A 12,216-nucleotide genomic window follows, 5' to 3' on the forward strand; every position below is an offset into this window, starting at 1 on the left:
AGCCACACCTGATCAAGAATATACTCTACAACCCAACAAGTTGTTCTTTAAGACTTCATGTCCTTCAAAACTCAAGTCAAGAACCAACCAGTGCTTGTCACATAGTAGGTATTGAATATGTGCTTCTTGAGTTGACTTGGATTGACTTGACCTTCCACATAAGGCCTTTCTTGATCTATGTCAGTGGCTAGTATCTTTCCCTCAAACTACCTTAAATTTATCGCAAATATTTTCTACATAGCATATAGACATGGTGACTCTCCCAAAACTCCTCAAAGGCAGAGACTGTTTGATTTTTGTCTCTCTCTGCACCCTGGTACCTAGCTAAGTATTAATATATTCTTGTTTCATGTCATTGCTGTCTTAGGTCAAAATAAACTTCCCTTTGTTAACTCTTCAATGATATATAAGTACCTTATTTCATCCCAATATCCAACTTGGTCTGGACCTCAGTTTACTTATCTGTCATATTTGATGGTGTTGGAGAGTCTGTCCAGTGCTTACTCTATTATGATTCTATGTCCATTTTAAGTTGATTTATTTCCTGAAACAAAAAAAGGAAAAATAGGAAATGTGATTTAGACCTACCCCATGATTATTTCTTTTAGCTTTAAAAACAGAAACACACATAAATTTTACATGAAGGCATGGATACACAATATTGGAGCAATGAGGGCAGCTTAAACATTACTTCAGTTGATGGATTGGCATGGGATAATATATTTCATTGTTAAAGAAGATTAGGCCATATTTGTCTGACTATATACTACCAAGGCAAATAGACGGGAATGAAATCTCTTTGAAAGAAAGAATATATGAATGAAAAATAATAATTAACCAAGTTCAAGAGTTAAATAAACCATACTTTAGGAAAAAGTGTGGACCATAATCTAAGCCAAAAGCCTGTTTCTTTCCAGTGGGAAATGAGCATAGGATGTCCTTTGAAGCTGTACTTTAACAAATAAGCACAGTCGCCAAGTTTTGCCCCATAGTGCCACGGGCCCTTCCCTTTCACCCTAGGGTCTGGCTTGGGATAGGGTCAGCCTAAGGGCCTGAAACATACACAGAGAATCTTAGGAAAGTCATTGGCAGTCATCCTTGGCTTTTCAGGAGGACAGAATGATACCAGAACCTCCCAAAATAAATACAAGATGTGTTCAGCAATTTCCAGGAATTCAGTTTTCATTTTATGGTACTAAATGAAAAGAAACTCCAATCATGTGATCTAGGTTTTTACTGTGAGAAAGTCATTCCCTTTCTTCACATCTCAGGAAGCTTACAGGGTTCTGATAATGTCATATTAACTTAAAAGAACTATTGGATTAAACATTTCAGTTCACTTTGCACTATATTTTCCTTCCATTCTATCAAATCCTTAGAATAGGAGTTCTTAACTTAGGGTCACCTAGATAGATTTCAAAGAGTCTGTGAACTTAGATGGGGAAAAGAATCACATCTTCATCTTCACTGAACTCTGAAAATGTTTAACATTTCCTTAAATTATTTAAGGAGTTCATAGAGTTTATCAGACTGCCAAAGTTAAGGTCCTCTGTCTTAAAGCAAATTTTACTATGGCACTTCAACAAAATATCAGTTTGTGAATTGAGAAGAAACAAACATGTCTACATTCATAAAAGACTTTTCAACACTTCTAATGCATGGGAAAGGAGAAGGAAATTGGGGAAGGGAGTAAGTATTTATTTAGGATCTACTATATACCAGACACTGTACTTTACTTCTGTTTTACAAATATTATCTCATGTGATATTTTCAATAACATTGTGAAATTTATGCTGTTATGATCTCAATGTTACCATTGAGGACAATGAGGAAGACAAAAAAGTTGATTGACATGACATCATCATCATCATCATCAGTAGTAGTAGTTGTTAAAGTCATAATAGTTATCATAGTAGTGGTAGTAGTAGTGGTAGTAGTAGTAGTAGTAGTAGTACTAGTAGTAGTAGTAGTAGTAGTAGTAATAGTAGTATTTGGAGTAGTAGTAGTTGGAGTTGGAGATGGAGTTAGAGTAGGAATAGGAGTAGTAGTGATGATGGTGGTGGTGGTGGTGGTAATAGTAGCAACATGGTGTCATTGAAGGTTTTTCTTTTAGTAAAAGGGTGGCATGTTTTTGCAATATCAATTTGGCAGCAGCATCAAATGCTAAAGATAGAAGGACCTGGAAATTAGAAGTGCAGGGGCTAGAAGCAAGGTCACTAATTAATCAAGAAGCTATTGAAATAGTCTGATTCAAAAGTAATGAGGGATTGGGCTAAGAAAAAGGATGTGTGAATGAAGGGAAGGAAATGTGAGAAATATCAAGGAGAACAAAATTTGACAACTGATTAGATATAGGCAGTAAATGAATGAGAAGGGTTAAGGAAGAGTCCAAGACTTGGACCCATTAACAGATGGATGGTGGTTCCCTCAAGAGAAATAGAGAACTATAGATAGATTTTTGGGGAAAAGTTCTACTTTGTACATGTTGAGTTTGAGGTGCTAATGTCAGCACCAGGGAAATGTCAGCACAAATATGATAATGAAATCTACAAATCTACAAAGCTTTGGAGAGAACTTGGGATTTTAAGACATGGAGATGAGAAGAGAGTGCATTGTAGGTAGATGATACAGTCAATGCAAGAGAAGGGATAGAATGTTATTTTGGACAGTATGGCTAGACTGAAATGTGTGAAGCAATCCTGGAAAGGTAGATTGGAATTAGATTGTAGAAAGTGTGAGATGGCAAATGAAAAAAATTTATATGATACTATAGGTAATAGAGAGCCACTGGAATTTATTAAGCAAGGAAGTGGCATGATCAGAGATGTGTGAATTTGGGAACTTGTTAGAGAATAGATTGAAAAAGACAGAGACTTGAAACTGGAAGACCAATTAGAATACTCATGGAATAATCTATGAGAGTAATAATAATGTTTATCTTTCATTTTCAAAGAAGATTGTGACATCAGGGAGGTGATGCCATGACAAGAACGTGAATTGGATTTGAGTGAGGGGGTATTATATAAAGTCACCAGCCTCACTTTCTCTTTCAGAGTCCCCTGGGTCCAGTGGCCAGATATGAATCAGGATAACTGGAGATGTCCCTGGATGTGGGGCAGTCAGGGTTAAGTAACTTGCCCAAGGTCACACAGCTAGTAAGTGTCAGAGTCTGTATTCAAACTCCCATCCTCCTGATTCCAAGGCTAGTACTCTTTCTGCTGCACCATCCAGCTGTCTGTAATCTATGGTGATTATGTGAATGGACAGAATGGAATAGATTTAAGAGATATTATGGAAGAGAAACTTATGAGACTCGATAGGTGATTGGATATTTGGAGTGAGGAAGAAGTATGTCAAGTATGACATCTGGAAGTTGTAAAAAGGTGTGACTGCAAAGAGTTCTTTAATGTAATAGAAAAATTTGGAAGAGTTGAGTGAGAATTAAGGAATTGGAAGCAATGACAGTGTAGATAGCCCTTCCTAAGAATTTGACTGAGAAAGAAAGAAGAGAAATATGGTAAATGTAGTAAAAGATACTGTCAGATGAAAGGGTTTCATTTCATTTGTTTTAAAATGGAGGAAACCTAAGCATTTTTTTAGTTGGTAGTGGTTAAGATAGAAATATGGAGGGCAAGAATTATTCATGTTCTTATCATCATCAAATTGATAGATTCAGCATCCTCGTTTTGGCTTCTGAGTTTCCAAGATTTTGTCACTGATCTCTTCTTCTCCCTCTACACTCCCTCAACTGATCTCTTCATTTCCCATGGATTCAACAAAAATCTTTCTGTAGATAACATCAGATATCCAACCTTCATCTCCTTCAAAAGTCTAGTCCCATATCTGTTTGGCAGTTAAAACTCTTCCCAGTCTTGTTCCAAAATTTAGGTAAAAAAATGATTAATTTTTTTATATATCAGCTTATTTTCTAAATATATGAGTTCTCCCTTATGTAGTGAGTATTAATTTCTTTTAACAAAGAACAAAAAAGAAAACAAAATTCAACAAAATCAACCATGACATCAATTGAGTCTGATGGAATATCCAATATTGCATATGTACAATTCCCCACTTCTGTAAGTGAAAAGAGAGAGGGAAGCACATTTGTTCTTCTATTTTCTTGGGCCTACCTTGTTCATTATAATTCATGGTGTTTTATTTTAAATGCATAAAAACATTCTTTCCTTTTATATTGTCATAGGCATTTGTCAACCTATGCTCTTTGAAATTCATTATACTCATCTTTTCAAAAAAATTTTATTTTTATGGCACAGTAATATCACCTTACAATTATGCATCATGGTTCATTTAGCCATTCTCCCTTTGATGGTTATATATATTAGGTCAAGTTCTTTGCTACAACAAAAAAGTATCCATCCTATCTTCCCAACCTAGTTGGACATTATTTATCCTTGCACATCCCCATTCCCCAAATATACCCTACTATTCCTCACATATGACATTCTATATTTTGTTTATATGATTTTTCAGGGGCTGTCTCTAATGCATGGAATGCCCTGCCTCTTCACCTTTGCTTCTTGGGGAGTCAGTTGTTGCCTTCAAGCTTCAGATCAGATGTCACCTACTGCAAGATATCTTTTCTGATGCCCCAGTTGTTAGTACCTAGAGCATTTATTTTTATGTTGTATACACTTATCTGTGAATCTGTGTATCCCAATCTGTGTACAGAGGTTCTTAACCTGTGTCTATGAACTTAAAAAATATTTTGGTAACTGGATTTCAATATAATTGGTTTATTTTGTAATCATTGTAACCTTGGGTTCAAGTATGGATATTTGCACAAGGCTCTTCTCATTGGTAGAAAGAATGATTGATTACTCAAGGTTCTGGTCTATGAATGGAGTAGAATTGGCAAGAACTTGGAAGATGAGCATTCTTTTGGTATCAGTCTTTTAGAGAAAACAAAGTTGTATGGGTACAGGCTATCTTGTGGAAGCACTCAGAGGGAGAGAAATACTCTGGGTAGTAGCTGACATATAGAGGAACTACTTCCTTGATTATATCCATATTTACAAATTACTTTGTTAGAGATTTTGGAAAGTTTCCCCTTGGGTGAGATTAAGGACTCTTTCTTACTTGATCTAAACAATCTGTCTCATGGTTTCCACTGGGTGATCTCACTCATTTACACTCTGCATTATGTTATAATCTATAATTTCTTTAATTTCAGGTTGATAATGGCTTGGATATATGGATTTACTCACTATTCAATATTTGTGATGATCTTTGTCTAGCATTTGATGGGAAGGAACCAAGTTTTTGCTTAAAACTTAGAGATTTTCTGATTTCCTTTTAACTAGTAATACCTAAGAGTTACAGAAGATGATATCATTCTAGTCTGATATTTCTTCCCTGTGAAGAGCAGAGTGAGCCAGTTTTTTGGCCCTAATCTCCTTCCCTTGAAATCTTGATAGGAATTGAAGTCTCCCTTGGAAAGAGGTAAGATTCAAGCAATATTGATGAAAGCCTCCCCTCAAGCCATGTTTAGACCAAGCAATATAGATCTGTACTCACACAAACACACACTACACTATGTATTTTATTTAATGTGTTCATTAACAATCTGAGAAGAGGTCCATAGGTTTCACCAGACTTTCAAAGGGATCCATGATAAAAAAAAAAAAGTTAAGAACTCATTTTTAGAGGATTATAAACAATTTGAGGACAAAGATTCACTTTTTGTATTTATCTCCCCAGTGCATAGTATAATACCTATCTCATAGAAGTCACTTTAATTCTTATTGATTGATCATTTATTGAAGATGAGAGATAGTTAAGAAGGTAATTCTTCCAGAGAAGATAGGAGGTGATGGAATCAGGGACACACATGGAGGGGAGGAGAAAGGAATGATGAAAAACCAGCTACAGAGAGGTGAGATGACTTAACCTATGGATAAATGGATAGAAAGCATCATAAGTCAAGCATGAACCCAGAGCTTCCTGACTCTAAGTTTCACCCTTTAATGATTATACTCCATACCATCCAAGAGTCAAAGCAACTTGCTAAGGGAGTAAATGGTTTACTTTGACTAATATCAGGGTGAAAAGAGGTGGGAGCAAAGGGTTGCCAGAACAAATTATGATACCTGAGCTAGAGACACTGAGTGATGCCAAAAGGTAGACCATTATATTCATTTTCTTTTATTCTCAATTGGATTGTTAAAAGGATATTTGCATGTCCCTTATGTTGTTATTCGTATCCTTCATGAGTAATCTAGACACACCCTGTGACTGTATGTGACCTCTGGATTTTTTTTAAAATTTAATTTAGGCACTGATGTAATCTTATGGCTCTCTGTTCTCCCATCATCCCTGTCATCTGATGGTTTAAGCATAAATTGATTTCCAATGTCTTTTGTGCTCTTATACTTTTAGAAGGAAAATGATTTATATAATCTGCTTCTAGAATCTGAGTCTGACCCAGTTCTTCCACTTAGGAATTTAAAATCAATCTCAGGAAAGAAAAGTATCCAACCCATTAGTTAGGGAACAAAATGGAAACATAGCAGACCAGATTTTCATCCCATGTTACTTTCTTTTCCTCCATCAGGCAATTTCTTTTATTTCTTTTATTTTCTTTTATTTATTTTAAATACATTATATTTGCATTAGGCAATTTGTATTTATTTATTTAAAGCATTCATCATAGTATTTAATGAATATTATTTTATATTTAGATTAGGTGATGTTTTCTGCATTTATTTAAGGATTAAATATTTTACTCACTTAAAATATATCATAATTATATAATATTTAATTAAATATTTATGAAAGAAATTGCCTGGTCCAGGAAATTATCTTAGTAGAATAAACTTAGAAAAATAAATTTGAAAAAAATCAAATAGGTTGCTAACTAGCAAAAGGTAGGTTCAAATCCCACCTAGTCTCATTTAACTTTTCAGTTCTCTAGACATTTTAAGACTAAATTTCAGAGAAAATGTTATTTGCACTGGCAAAGAGAGAGTTTTCCTATTTAGAATTCTTAATGGTAGAGAACTCATAGGTCCAGTCCCTATTCCTTATTAACTTAAATACACTAAAATAAAATTATTTCCTCAGATGAAATGAACTTTCCCCACTTCCTATTTTTCTTTTAAGAGGAAATACACATTTTTTTCCCTATAAAGACTCAAAAGTTAGTCATGACTTTTCCATAGTCTATGAAACTAATTCTCAAAGCACACTCTTAAGAAATTTAACATCACGTTAAATTCTAATTCTGCAAAAACTTCTTAATATTTATTTTATTCCCTCACCTCCTCCACTCAGAAATCCTTTGTGATTTACTTGCACTATTGGGTGGAATGAAGCCAGTCCTGTATCCTTTGCAGCACTTTGTACAATTAGAAAGTAACACATTTTCAGTGGCAGTGAAAACTAAACAGCCCTGTAGCTATAGTTACCAGACTTGGCCCCAAATAAGAGGCATAATTTAATAAATAATAATAATAATATTTATATGGCACCTTGAGATTTGTAAAGCACCTTTCACCTATTATATTATTTGATCCTTATAATAGCCCTGTGAAGGATCTGTTGTTATTATTCTCATTTTATAGAACTTGAGACTGAGAGAAAGTTAACATATCCAGGGCCTCCCAGCTTAGTGTTTGAGAAGACTCTAACTCTGGTCTTCCTTATTCAGAACCCAACATTATAATACAATTTAGCTGCCTCTGATACAAAAATTTAAAAATTTCCTTTTCTCCCTTCTTTACAGAGATTGCTGATTTACATTTACATCTACATTTAATGATGAGTTTTTTAAAAATATATTGGTTTTACTAATCTGCTTTTTTCTGTTCTTTCTTTTTTATTCTTTTTTTAAATAAGGGGTGGTTCTCTGCATCAGATAGAGGGAATACACTGGCAAATAAAGTCTAAATAAAAATAAAAAATGTATCAAGAAAATTATAAATATGTTAGAAGATTTATTGAAGGTCATTTTTTTTTTCTATCCTTCTACCCAGTGCAGAAATTCTGCCACAAAATCTTTGACAGATTATGTTAATCTTTATTTGTAGCATTGAGTAAGTCACTAATTCATGGAGCAACCAGTTACCTTATTGACAATTCATAAAGTTAGACAATTCTTCTCATCTGTTGATCTAGTTCTAAAGTAGGATAAAGCTTTAGGGGCCGTAGCTTCTTGAATGTGAATACTCTCTTCACCAGAATCTCTTCTCTATCCCTTCTGTGGTTTGGCAAGCCATCTGGGAGAGTTGCCATGTCTGGAAATATTTATCAGACGACAATCAAACCAAAGATGACCTGTTCTGATTAGGCAGGTTGGCCTTCAAATGACCACTTAATCCATCACTTGACCCAAACCTGAAGATCTTCCAGTGTAATAGAGTATTCAGGATTTTAGGATATACAGCCCTACCCTTAGACAATGCAAAATTACTTCCACACCACAGTGAGGCATTAGAGAAAGACTTTAGTACACACTTCCATACAATTATTTTTATTTTCAGATTGAACAGTCTTTTGTTTATGATGATGATATAACTTTTAGAAACAGCCCAATGTAATTTAAAGATGAATTGACTAACTGTGATCATGAATTGAATACTAGAGTTTTGTTTTTCAATAAAAATTCTGACTAAAAGCAACTATTTCTTCCATGTAATAACTTGAAACATATTTGAAGATAATGAACACGTTCCTCTGAGTCAGCTCCAAGTCATTTTTATTATAACTATTGTTATTATTTTATATGTGAGATAATCAGGATTAAATGACTTGCCCAGGATCACATAGTTTAGTAAGTGTCAAGTGACTGAGGCTGAATTTGAACTCAGGTCCTTCTGACAACAGGGATGGTGCTCTATTGACTGCTCCCCTCCCCCCACCCCCCACTGCAAGTTTTTTTTAATCCATTCTTCATGGAGCATTTTTCTAAAACCACTGTCATCTTCTTTGCTCTTCAATGGTTATATTCTCATTTATTAATTGCATCCCTTTGAAAATTGAATTTAGCACAATAGTCCCCCTCCTCAGATTTTCATGTCTGTTAATATATTTAATTCTGACATAAATCTTTCAATGTACATTTCATAAGTAGTTTGATATTATGCTAAGAAAGTGATTGAAATATCCAAATAACTATGCTTTTTATGTCCTGAGCAATCCAATGTTTTCAACTCTGGAACTCCTGGCCTGGGGCTTTCACTTTCCTGACTGGTGACAGACTCTTGGAACTCTCCATAATCTAGGCAGACCTAGTCATGATTCAAATTATTAACAATTTTTTGGTTTGCTTTGAGCCTTGACATCATAACCAAGTCAATTCTTCCATTGCTAATGGAAACATTGTCCCAATTTACTCCACTGTGACTCCACTCAGGACCTCTGTGATTTTCCCAAACATATCTTTTCCTGGCAGCGACATTCCTCTCTGAGTGTTGTCTTTCTTACGGCAATGCAATCTCCTTGAGATCAAGGACTATTATGCTTTTTATTGTTTTCCCAATACTCAGTTCTTCATAGTAATCACTTAATAAATTATTTTTTCATTAATTTATTCATAATTGACCCAGAAGGTTTACTGTTCTGCATGTACCACTAGGAAGACAAAAACAGAAAGAACTCATTTACATAAACTATGACAGTACTTTGAATGGTTTCCTTTATTCTCAAAGTTTGCATTTTCTCAGTTACTAGAGTTTTTTAAAATTTTTTCAAATTATTCTTGATAGTTTTAATTTCTTTTTAAGAAATGTATATATCATCTGACTTCATGTTTACAGTGAATTGGTTCATAATTTTATTTATTTGATGTCAAATCTTTATAGTTTTGGATATAATATTTTGTCAGATTTTGATTCAAATGCATTTTCCCAATTGAAACTCTTTTTTTTTTTTAATTCTCCCTAGTTGAGCTGATTATATATAATACTTGTGTACAAGTTACATTGCATATAACAAAGCTTATTGATTTGGGGTTTTGTCATATTTTCTGTCATATGAATAGTCAGGAATTTTTGACATCCATGATTTCCGAGATATTTTCCAGTTTGTTTAGGGTATAACTTTTCATATTTATTTTATTTTTCAGTTTGGAATTCATTATGTCAAAAAATGCTGCTTCAAATCTATTTCTTTTGGTAAGACTGCCTTCCAGTTTTCCTAGTTGTTATTCAAATTAATATGTGATCTCTTTGCTTTTGAAGTTCCCTCCAGTTACATTGGGCATTGCCATATGACCTTGTGTACTCTAAAGACTTTAGCATTCTGTCATGGAACCTAAGGGCCTGTCAATCTTTCCAGGAGAGGAATCCCCTGTATGCCATTGCCCCTAATTACAATATGAACTCCTAAAAAGCTGAGATTTTCATCTTTTTTTAAAATTTATATTTTCTGTACTTTGCAAAGGGTTTGACACATAAACATTTAAATGCTTTTACAATACATTTCATTGCATATCTGCACATCCTTTGATAATTTTGTGGGAAATTTGCCAAGGAGGACCTATCCAATGTGCTAGGGACTTTCCACACTTTCTTGTAATTTTTATGAAATATAGTGGGACACTCCAGTTATCCACTGATAATCCATCAATTAATTCAGCATCATTGATAATCCAAATACCACCATCCCCAAAGAATCAATCTTCCATGTCCAATCTATTTAGATTTGGTTTGGTGAATATGCATCTCCCTATTTTATTTCTTACCTAATGTTTATGATCAAAAGATCACCTGAATAGTTAAGTTCTGTTGAAGTTAACTTTTGTTGAAGTAATCTTGAATAATTTTGATTATTGATGAGAGACATCTCATTGAAAAAGCCTGAGGCAATATTTTCCTCAATTGAATTGCATTTTTTTCATCAGCAGCTAACAATAAGGACAATAGGATTATGTTCTCTCTATATTTTCAGTCAAGCTCAAATTGTAAAAATGTGCTCTCTTCATTGTTAATAAATTTTCATTTTCTAATATCAAATCAAAATTACCTTGAGACTGGACTGAGCCTGGCCCAGCTCAGGAAAGCAATATTCCATCCATTTCCATCCTCAAATGACTCCTTAATTAAATGTTTTTACCAAGTTCTGTTTAAAGTAGTTACTCCAGTCTTTAATATGATATGGTACTTTTCACAGCTGCTTATCATATTTTTTTTTATAACATTTTGCAAATGATTTTATTTTCTAACTCAGTATTTCCCTTGGAAGCCATTTGTCTCTCTTTGGCAATTAGGTTAGATATTTCCTAACTAAGATACTTTGAGGGTTCTTTTGGGCTTCTTGTTCTGGCAATTCATTTACAATAGAAAAACTTCTATATACGGTTGATATAATTGGTATTGATGTCATTTCTGTTATCCATTTCCACTTTTGATTTCTTATTTAAGTAGTTTAACGTATAAGTGTTTTAATTGTGCACAAATTCTTTTATCGTCATCATCACCATCATCATCCTCATCCTCATCATGTGGCCTGAAAATTTATTCTAATCATACCTTTGATGAACCAATTGGCTATACAGAAAGGAAATTAAGGGATAACTTAACCCTAATAACAAATCTTTTCTTACTTGTTAAAACATAATCTACTTCATTTTCTTATAATGTTATTTGTGCTAACCATATCCAAAGCCTTTAAATTATTTTCTCAGAAAATTATTAATTATATAAAGGTATGAGACTTATGTGTACTATACAAGTCTCTGATTTCTTTCATCACTGCTTCCTGTATCATGATTATATGTAAATTTTTTATAATCCTCAATTTTTCACATTTTTGGCAGTGAAGATACCTACTGTAATAGTATACATTGGATCTTATTCTTTAAATTTCTCAACTTCTTCATTCTCAGACACTAATAGTAGTATTAAGCTACAGTTATTTCCTGGTGACCTTTTTGTAAGTTCTAAGCGTTAAGTACCACAATGTGAAATCACCAAAGATCTTATAAAATAATCATATTGTCTTTGAGAGATCCCATGAATTAACCACGCTCTGCTTCTCCAAGGAGTATTTGTGAACCATCCATCCATCCATTTGGCTGAAATTTCCTTCTTTCTGATTTAACTCATAGCAAAAAACCAAGACAAATATGATTCACCTCTTCCATCAATATGTTCACTAATTAGTCATTGAATAGGAGCTCATTTAGATTACAAATTGCCCAAATAAAGTTTATCAGCACTCTTAATAGCATGATGCTTAGCATCCTCTGCCAATCCTTTG

The 12,216-nt window shown here is 33.8% G+C and overlaps 1 protein-coding gene across 1 annotated transcript in view; it reads left to right on the forward strand.

Moving 5' to 3' along the window:
* Positions 1-12,216, forward strand: part of MTHFD2L (methylenetetrahydrofolate dehydrogenase (NADP+ dependent) 2 like) — a 134,827-nt gene that overhangs the window by 109,101 nt on the left and 13,510 nt on the right. The gene's annotated exons all lie outside the window — the stretch shown is intronic.

Source organism: Macrotis lagotis, chromosome 3 (assembly GCF_037893015.1).
Source record: "Macrotis lagotis isolate mMagLag1 chromosome 3, bilby.v1.9.chrom.fasta, whole genome shotgun sequence".
NCBI classification, from domain to species: Eukaryota; Metazoa; Chordata; class Mammalia; order Peramelemorphia; family Peramelidae; genus Macrotis; species Macrotis lagotis.